A 10,764-nucleotide genomic window follows, 5' to 3' on the forward strand; every position below is an offset into this window, starting at 1 on the left:
TTAAAGGGGATGCAGAGCTGATTGTCAGACAAGTAAGAAATGTCTATTCAGTTAAGAATGATAGTTGAAACATTATAGAAACAGGGTTTGGGATGAGATAGAGTTTTTTGATGCTTTCTCAATTGAAGCTATACCAAGGGATCAAAACACTAGGGCGGATTCGTTGGCTGTTTCAACTTCTCTTTTGTTACCACACCCAAACTTTAAGGATGATTCTTATAAGATTGAAATGATTTATAGGCCTAGTGTCCCTGATAATGTAAACCATTGGCAAGTATTTGATACAGATTCTCAGATTAAAGACTTTCTCGAGTGCACTCGTTCATTTACTCAATCATATTTCGAAGGTTCCGAAGATAGTTGCAAGGAATTTAGTCCAGATCCAAGTATTGATTCTGATAAGAATTTCATTCAGCTTAAAGGGAATAAAATTTTGAAAGGGCTAGTGACTCTGGAGAGGTTTTTCACCCGTAACGATGTGTTCAAAGGCAAGAAAGCTCCTGACGATGGTGGAAAAGGAAGTTGTGAAAAGATTAATCTTGGTGATGAATCTAATCCTAAAATGGTAACAATTGGCAAATGTTGCTCTTCTGAGGAAAAATGAATACTTAGTGGGCTACTAAAGGAATACATTGATGTATTTGCTTGGTCTTATGATGATTTGAAGGAGTTTAGGAATGGGCAGTTTCAACATCAAATTCCGTTGAAGCCTGGTGTTTCTCCTTTCAGACAAAAATTGAGAAATTTCAATCCCATGATGGTAGACGCAATTTTTAAAGAGGTAGATAAAATGCTTAAAGCCAGAATTATATATCCAATTCATCACTCTACCTCGGTATCCAATATTGTGCCTGTGAGGAAGAAGAATGGGGAAATTCGGATTTGTGTGGATTTTCGCAATCTAAATTAGGAAAGTCTTAAGGATAACTATGTTTTACCCAATATGGATCATATTTTGCAGACAGTATCTGGGTCAGAAATTATGTCAATGTTAGACGGTTTTTCTGGTTACAATCAAATTAGTGTTGCAGAGAATGAACAACACAAGACATCATTCATCACTCCATGGGGAACATTTGCATATAATCGTATGCCATTTGGTTTGATAAATGCTAGAGCAACTTTTCAAAGGGCTATGGATTCTTCTTTTAGAGATTTTCGTGACAGAATTATTGTTGTTTACCTAGATGACTTGACAATGTTTTCTAAAGATAGGAAGAATCACCTCAAAGATATGAGGGCAGTTCTGCAACGTTGTCGAGAGCATGGTATCTCCTTGAACCCAAAGAAGTCAGTTTTCTGTGTAACTGAGGGTAAATTGTTGGGGCATATCGTTTCAAAAGAAGGTGTCAAGATTGATCCTGAGAGAGTCAATGTAATTCAACATCTCAGCTTACCTTCAAATCGGACTAGAGTAAGGTCTTTCTTTGGCCAGGTGAATTTCCTAAGACGGTTTGTACCTGAATTTGCAAAAACTACCAAGCATATCATCAGCTTGTTGAGTGAAAGGCATCCTTTCAAATGGACTGAAGAAAGCAAAGAAGCTTTTGAAAGAATCAAGAGTTCAGTTGCTAATGCGCCAACTCTCATCAACCCGGATTTCAAAATGGATTTCATTATATACTGCTATGCCTCAGAACATACAATGTCAGGAATATTGTTACAGGTAGATGAATCTGGGATTGAAGCACCTATAGAATTCATGAGTGTTCCTCTCAAGAAGCATGAGCTTAAGTATTCGCTCTTAGAGAAACAAGCCTTTGTTGTGGTTAAAGCTGTAAAACAATTTTGATATTACATTTTGCACTCTCATTCTATGATTTTTGTTCCAGATTCTGTAGTGAAAAGCATTTTAACTCAGCAAGAAGTCGGACTCAATAAAAGAGCGACATGGGTAACAAAAATTCACGAATACGATCTAGACATTCACCCTACAAAGATGGTTAAAGGACAAGGCTTATGCAAATTAATAGCAGAAAATAAGATGGAAACCGAAAAAGAGTTACCATTGACCCTATTTGTTGGATTGCAAGATACGTGGTTTTCTGATGTAGCCTACTATTTGACTTACGGTAGCTGCCCAAGCCATTTATCAACTAAAGAGCAAAGGAATCTCAAGTTAAAAGTAGCTAAGTATGTTATTTGGCAAGATGTTCTATACAAAAAAGGTTTGCATGGTACTTATTTAAGGTGTGTGGATAAGCCTCAATAGCAAAAGCTTCTGGAAGTTTATCATGGTGAAGCCTGCGGTGGGCATTTCTCATCCTCTGTGACTGCTTTTAAGATTTTAAGAAATTGCTTTTATTGGCCTGGTATGTTTCAGGATGCATATGTTTATGTTAAGGGATGTGAAAAATGCCCTCTTTTCCAAGAAACCACATTTAGCAGCTTTGCCTTTAAGGCCTGTGGTAATAGATGAACCCTTCAAACAATGGGGTATTGATTTCATTAGGCCAATAAATACTCATTCCAGTGCTGGTCATATGTACATTTTGACAGCAACGGATTATTTTACTAAGTGGGTGGAGGTTGTTCCCACTAAGAAGGCAAATTCAGAGGTCGTATGTAACTTTCTCAAGGATTGCATTTTGGTCCATTTTGGGGTCCCTCAGAAGATTGTTGCAGATAATGCATCGTATTTCTCCTCTGAAGAACTAACTATGTTTTGCTATGAACATCAAATTACTCTCTCACATTCCTCTGATTACTTTCCATAAGGTAATGGATTGGCAGAATCAAGCAACAAGAACTTGGTAGCAATTAGGAAGAAGTTGGTTGATGAAAATGCTCGAAACTGGCATAAGAAGGTATATGAAGCCTTGTGGGCGGACATAATTACGCCTAAAAGAGCCATTGGAATGGCACCTTTTGAGTTTGTGTATGGGATTGGCATGAAAATTTCTCTACCCCTGGAATTATCGGCAGCCAAACTTCAATCAGTAATCAAAGATTCCTTTTTCCAGAATGCTCTAGAGAAGAGGGTTATGTATTTGATGAAGTTGGAAGAAGAAAGAGAAATGTTAGTGGATAGAATTACTGAGCATCAAAGTAGAGTGAAGAAGATCTTTGACATGAGAGCTAGGCCAAGAGGTTTCCTTAAAGGAGATGAAGTACTGTTATGGGATAAAAGGAAAGAACCAAAGGGTGCCCACGGTAAATTTGACTCATTGTGGAAAGGCTCATTCAAGATCTGTGAAGTGGAGGGACAAAATGCTTTTAGACTCAACTATTCTGATGGAATGGTTATGCCCTATACCTACAATGGACAAGACCTCAAGCTCTACAAACTGTAAAATCTGTGATTAAGAGTCCTTGTATATAGTAGTTAAGGTGTTTTGTTTTGTGTCTGTTTGGTGTGAGTCCTCTTTTGTCCCCTTTTTTTTAATTTTTGTTGTGCGAACCAAAGATTTAGGGTTCTTTGCATTTTCCTTCGCAAAAAAAAATCCCCATTTAGAGCCAATGTTACCTCATCATTCATCCTTCATAGCAGGAGTAAGTCACCCTATAAAATTTTATTTGGAAGTCCTTATCTTTCTACAAATTCCTCAGTTCAATCCTTATTTCGTTTGTTAAATTATCTTTTAATCTGAAATGCAAAGTTTTAATGGTCATTTTGAACCCCGTGAACTCATTGAACCTTTTTGAAGCAAGTTCATAACGTTCATTTAGGTTCCGCAGGTTCTTAGGTGTCTAGGAGGTTTTCATACTAACATTCACTCAAAGTGTTTTGCAGTAGTTATTTTAATGGTCATGTTCAGTGATGTGTTATACCATCTCTCTCTAGGCTGTGAACTCTTTGAACCTAGTTCAAATAGTTCGGGGGTGTTCAACATGTTCAACGCGGTTCAAAGGGTCAACAACACTTAACATAGTTAATCCTTTCAAAAGAGAATTTTCTTGGCGTGGTGTACGCCTTAAACTACTTGAACTCTAGTGAAGTCAATTCAGATTGTTCATGCATGTTCAAATCAAGTGGGTCCCATGAGCTAAAGGACATGATGGTGCACGTATTGCCAAGTATGATAAAGATTGAACCATATCTCGGGTAACGTCAACTGTTAGAGTTTTCGAGGCAAGTAATCATTTCGGGAACTGGCGGTTACTCCAAAAATGCCGCCATGCATTCAATACGTGCGTGCGATGTCTAATCCAAAAGCTCAGCACATTTAAACTGATGATTGGAATTAATGCACTTAATAAGTACGTATCACTGCTTTTGCTATAAGGTATGAAGGGATTAATTCTTTGAAAATTTGTTCCTCATTGCTGCGGAGTTACTTTTCTTGGATAGAAGGTTTGTTTGTTGGTAGTCATTCGATTGCTCTCAACTGTGAAGGTGAGTTTGTTTCATATCCTCTCCAGTGATTTTTACCTCCTTTTCCTCTCTCATAATAAGATTTGCTGAGAAAATAAGGCTTGTCATTTATGAATTATGAAGTCCACATCGCACCTTTTCGGGAACATTTTTAGTCTTGCATGTACAGAGCCCATAGTCAGTGGTACAGACTTAAAAGGGGAAAATCTTGAAGTTTTAAAGGAAAGGGTGTTCAAGGGAATTGATGGTTCCTTTGGTGTGGAAATTCTAAGTAGTGGTCTCATAGAAGCGGCAGCCTTCCCCCCAGCTAACCCTTGCCCAAAACTAGTTAGAGAGTGTATTGCTAGGTATGATCCAATTTCCAACACCATCAGAAGAGATAATGGTGAAACCCTCCTTGCCATTAACCGCAAAGTTATTTCCTCCATTTTCAAACTACCTAATTATCAGTTCTCGAACTTTTTTCCCGCCCAATCAATTACTGAGTTCAACGTAGATAGAACCAGACACCAAAATAATGTAGGGAAATATTGGTTGAAGGTTCCCCAAAGGGGTGGCTCTAGGTTGCCCAAGAATCCCAACGAGAACCATATGCTTCCCCACATTCATGATGTCATGTTACTGTTGCATCGAGTCAGAGGCTCGGTGGAGACCTATAGTTTTGACGACTGGATTTATTGCTATGTACAACTGGTACTAGAAGGAAAGCAATACCTCGATTGGGCAGAGCTGATTACGGATTCCATGAGGGAGCAGCTGAGTATGGCCAAACAATTCAAGCAGAATTTCTTCATGTCCTCATATTTGATATATTGTTTGGCATGTATTAAGGAGATAGTGGGAATACCTAGGCAGCTCACTAAGGGAGAGGTCTCTGTATATGATTTTTACCCTATGTTACAAAAGGATAATGCTTTGCAAGACTTTAGGAGGGTACATAATGCCTTCCTGGGAGATTTGTGTTATGAATTAAAGAACATAAAAACCAAGAAAATGTTTGAGGATGCACAAGCATTAGTGAAGAGATTTGGTAGTTTCTTTATCTAGTTCCCTCCCTTTTGCTACATAAGAGTAGGCGGTTTTGAGGAAGAGCCCTTCAAGCTTACTCGTTTTTGTTCAGATTGTTTTGTTTTGGCGGAGATTTGTAGGCAGTTGGCTACCGTGATTAAGAAGGCTCAACCCAGGGATAAATGGGAGGATCATTTTCCTATTTAGTTGGGTATTTTATCCTGTAGTTCAATCTCAGATGCTTTGAGCATTGGAGCGGACTTGAAAAACTTCAATTTTCCACTGTACCACGAAAGAAAAGGCTTTGACAATAAAGGTTTCTCACGAAGTCTTGGTCTGATGCCGTACCTCCCAATTCCACATCTAGAGGACTTCTGGGAAGATTGTAGTGATGAGCTCGAGGTGTTCAAGAGGGAAAACATGAGAATGGTGTTGGAGCAAGTAATTTCATTGCAGCTGAAGCTTGACATAAATAGGCTTGAAGAAGATTATCTGGAGCTGTTTCAACCCAGATACTTAGACCAAGCTAAAACCGAAGTGTCTTGCATCAACTGGGATGTGGAAGAAGAGGACGATATACAACTAAAAACAAAAAGGGTTTTGGAGAGAACCGCAGAATGGGTTGGTAGGAAGAGAGCAATGAGATTAGGCGCCAAGTCTAACTCTGCAAGAAATAGTGAGGTTACTCTGCGTTCACCAAAGCATTTTTCTAATCACACTTCTATGCCTGTTCATGCAAGTAAGGATAAAAAGCAATCTCACATTAGGCACAAGCCTAATCTGGCTCTGGACTTCTCTGCTCCTAGACATACCAGGTCACAAAGTGCTGTGCAGAAAAGAATGGACCAGACCAAAGATACAGAGGCAAAGGATAAAATTCTTGATGCTTAGATATTTGAAGTTCTAGATCTTGATAGTGACATTGTCAACACCATAGATTCCCATGTGGTAACTGTAGCCATGACGCCACCCCCTAAGGTGACTGGAGGAACAACTAGTTTGAGTGCAACTCCTAAGTGGCTAACCACTTCAGTAAGCAAAAAATGGAGTTTCATCCCTGTGACCATCCCAATTCAGGGCATGGTAGTTAAGTACACAGAGAAAGGCCCCAAGAAAAAGAAGTTCAAAACAACTTCCAGATTGGACAATGATGAAGGAACTCGAAAGTGGGTTGTCGAGATTGCCTCTTACAAGCCCAAAGACGAAGATAAGGAAGTCAGTGCAGAGGACTTTAAGATCACCAAGGTGGAGCTCGGGAACATGAGTAGGGATTCAGATAATCATTTCTTCCAGGTATCAGCTAAGAAAATGCTCACCGGGTCAGAAAAAGATGGGCGAGAGAAGAGAGAGCTAAAGCGACATATAAACATTCTCGCTCAATTCATTGATAGTATCGGTTGCTTCGGAGCACTTCCCATATCCCATGCTATAGAGAGATTTGACCCTACTTCACCAAAGAATAAAAAGATAATAAGTCAGGTTCAATGAGCTAAAAGCATTGCAGAGGCTGTGGAGAGATGGATTGAAGGAGTAATTAAAGACGAAGAAAAGTATATCACAAGCTCAAGGAAGTTATGCAAGAAGATGCAGAGCCTCATTGCAGAAATTCAAAACCAGATTTTGCCATGGGAAAAAGAAGAACATAAATGGGAAAATGTCTTGCCTATGCTCACCAAAATAGAAGAGTACGGAACCACTAGATTCCTGATAGAACATTCAATCAAGTTGGTAACTGATGAATGCCAACTCTTTGTATTGAAAAAGACCATAATGTGGTGGGTACTCACATTCAAGTCTATGATTTCCGATGCCAAGACTTCTATTTATGAACTTAAGGACCTCCAATGCAGTTTAGTTAATGACAACAAAGTGGTTAATCCGGACCACGATTGGCAGCTGGGCATTTGTGGACTGAACACGCAGGACGCGATAAAGGCTTTCAAGCTATACATGGAGAAAGTTAAAGCTAAAGGCAATTTCACCCCTGAAGATATAACACAAGTCGCTCGGATTGAGTCCATGACGTTTGTCGATAACAATCAGTTACCGAAGCATGCCGAGAAAATGGTGAAGCATAGATGGGACAAAGAAGCCGCAAAGGCAAAAATCAATGCTATGAAGAATCCGAGCCAATCTATAATCCAGGAACTTGCAACTGCCCACGATTCCCAAGAAAGCAGAGGAGAAGATGACGATGGAAAAGGAGCATAACATGTTGATAATGCTCTATTTTTATTTTATATATTTTTCATGATCTTGCAAATGACTTCTTCGGGACATTTGTCCCAAATATACTCTATTGGTTTTCATAACTGATTCAGAGGAGGTCGAATTTTCAGGGAGAGCTCCTCTGTTCTAAAGACTATAAATTAGATTAAGATAGATAGAATAAGGGTTAGATTTTGGTTAGAATTTTGTTAGTTTTTACATAGTTTTTTTGGTTTTTAGAAGTTCTGTTTTGTTGAAGGAAGTCATCAGACTTTAAAAATCTGGAATTGAAAAGGATTTATACATGTATTGTTGTGTTTTTTTCACATAAGATATATATATATATATATATATATATAAACGATCATATTGTTTTTGGGAGAAGGAAAACCTTTGAGTTTTTAATCTATGTAGTGATATATCTTTGCATATATTGATCTAATCAAATGACAATGATCGCCTTTCTGATGTAGAATATTATTATTATTCTGGGACTCCTTCCTGTGAGATTTTAAAAGATATGTGCTTGAAAAGAGATTTTATTTCTCTTATCTATTTTTTATGAACTGTCAAACTGGTGTTCTGAACTTTGTTTCGATCACTCTGAAATATGTGTAAATCATTAGCCTCTCATCTAAGAATGAAGTAGGTAGCCTTACGTGCTTTCAGGTTAAAAGCATACCAATTAAATTTAATTAGATTATTCCCTAAATAACTAATGCAGGGAGCTGTACCTATCAAAAATTCAGAGGGAAGTAGTATATGTTGCACTTACCCAACTGTTTAGTTGAACTTTTGTCTTTTAAAGAAGGCGACGGAGTTTGAAATTAATTAATTTGAAGAAAGGCAAAAATTTGTTCACTAACAATTTAATACACCTAAACGAAAAGAATTGAAAATTGAAAATAATACACCACCCTCTTTGAATCAAAATCAATGTAATTTGTTTAATATTGATAGCAATGTGTTAGATAATCTTAATGGGTTAGTTTCTTGGAGACAAATTAGAACACATGCTAAGAGATTATATAAACATTTTTTCTATAATAAAAAGCTAGGATTTCAATGTCAACTAATGCTACAACTAATAGAAATGTTAAAAATGTGTAAAGTCATGAAAAAAGTAGGAATTTATACAAAACCAAACAGGAAAGATGAATCATATAAGCAAGTTGTATCTATTGTTTCCAGTGCCATTGATTCTATCGGAAAAAACAAGTCAATATAAAGATAAGAATATGGCACAAAGAGTTATAACAACTGCTATAGTTAACAAAACAACTGCCAGTAAAAGAATGTTAAGTGATATAAGTGGCTATTTAAACATGCATTGTAGAACCTTGTCAAGAGTGGCCAAAAGAAGAGACACCATTGAAAGTGATCCCCTAAACCATTGTTGGAGTTTTAGTGGTAGACTTCTAAGGTCAGACATGAAATTAAATGATGAAACTAAATCATTAATTAAAAAAAATTAGCATGATAATACAACAGCTTCACCTAATGTTAGAGATGTTTTGAAGTTAAGGGTGGGACCAAAAATTTGTGATCCTCATCCAAAACATCTTCTAGGCATGACTCAAACTGAATTTTTTTAAAAAAAATTAGATGAATTTGTGTTAATGAATTTACATATTAATCAAAGATCGTTTGAAAAATGCAAACCCTGGTATGTTAAAATCAACAAACAAAGAATCTCTTGTTGTAAAAATCATGTTCAATTTCATTATTATTATGATATTTTTCGATATATATGTTGTACATTGCATGCTAATGATCTTGTGCAGGATTGTGGTGTTTACATGCCACCTAAAACTATCAAAGATTTTATTGCAAGTTTATTTTGTAAACCACCTAATGAGCAATTATTTCTTTCAAGTGCATGTATTTTTGGTCTTTGCAATGTATGTGGGAACTATTCATTGATAGGTGAATGTTTGCATGAACATGTTTCAAATGAGTTTGGACAAAAAATGGTTAATGTTAGAAGATTTAAAAATATAGAATACTCTTTGAAGGATGGAAAGGTTGGGAAACGTTTAGATCTGATTATAGAACAAAATAGTGTGAATGCATTTATCAATGAGTTTAAGAGTCATATTGTTCCAAAATATGTGAAACACTCCCAACATGCATGATGGCTTGATGGATAGTTTCGCATATGCAAGAACACATTGCCAGTTGGAACAATAGTATCAGTTGTGGATTTTGCAGAAAAACTACACTCTAAAACCAGAAGAGGAAACTCAATCACAGTGCTATAATTCAATGCAAGTGGCAATTTTTGTGCATATTATATATAGACATGCACATGATAGTATAGAAGATAACAAAAAAAAATTTAGGGAGTATCATTTCTATGTTAGTGATAATCATTTATACTTGTCAGAGTTTGTTCAGTATTGCTTCAAGGTCTTTTATGACAATCTTATGGAAAGAGAAATCCAGATGACACAACATAGATATGGTCAGATAACTACACAGGACAATTCAAAAATGCAATAATGTTTTATTGGCTAAGAAGAGCTCACAGGGATATGGATTTTTTTTTAAGCAAGACATGGTAAAGGAGAACACAATTGAGTTGGTGCCTATGTAAAAAGAGTTCTTGCTAGACAACAACTAAAATTCGAGGATGTAGTGAAATTTAGAGATGCTCATGCAGTTGTGGATTGGTGCAATTCAAAGTTGTCTACAGGATCAACTAAGAACTCCACAATTCAATGCTTCTTCTAGTTAGTTGAGGAAGACAATATTCCTATTCGACATGATTGTGATACCATCAGTGGATCAGCTAAATGGAATTCGTTTAAGAGTTCTAATTCACACACATGGACTATATTCACAAGGGAGCTTGCTTGTTTTTGTCAGTTTTGTGTTTCTGGTGATTGGGAATTTTGTAAGAATATAGAATGGGTCGAAGAATGGCAACAAATATCGTTGACACTCACAAAAACAAATGATCCACATGAAAGAACAAATGAAGATATGGATCATTTCATATCTTATACAAGAAGGTAAAATTCAATTTGAAATTTATTTTGGTTTATTAAACAGTACATATATGAAACCTTACGATGTATATATTTTTGTTTTTGATATCTCACTATATATTAAAATGAAATTGGTTTGCAGGATATGTCTATGTTTTTATTGCACTAGAGGACAATGAAGAGGGGACAGAGTATTGGTTGGCTTGATGTGTAGAGCCAAAACATAAGTTAACCACTCCTCGA

Source organism: Cryptomeria japonica, chromosome 4, assembly GCF_030272615.1.
Source record: "Cryptomeria japonica chromosome 4, Sugi_1.0, whole genome shotgun sequence".
NCBI lineage: Eukaryota > Viridiplantae > Streptophyta > Pinopsida > Cupressales > Cupressaceae > Cryptomeria > Cryptomeria japonica.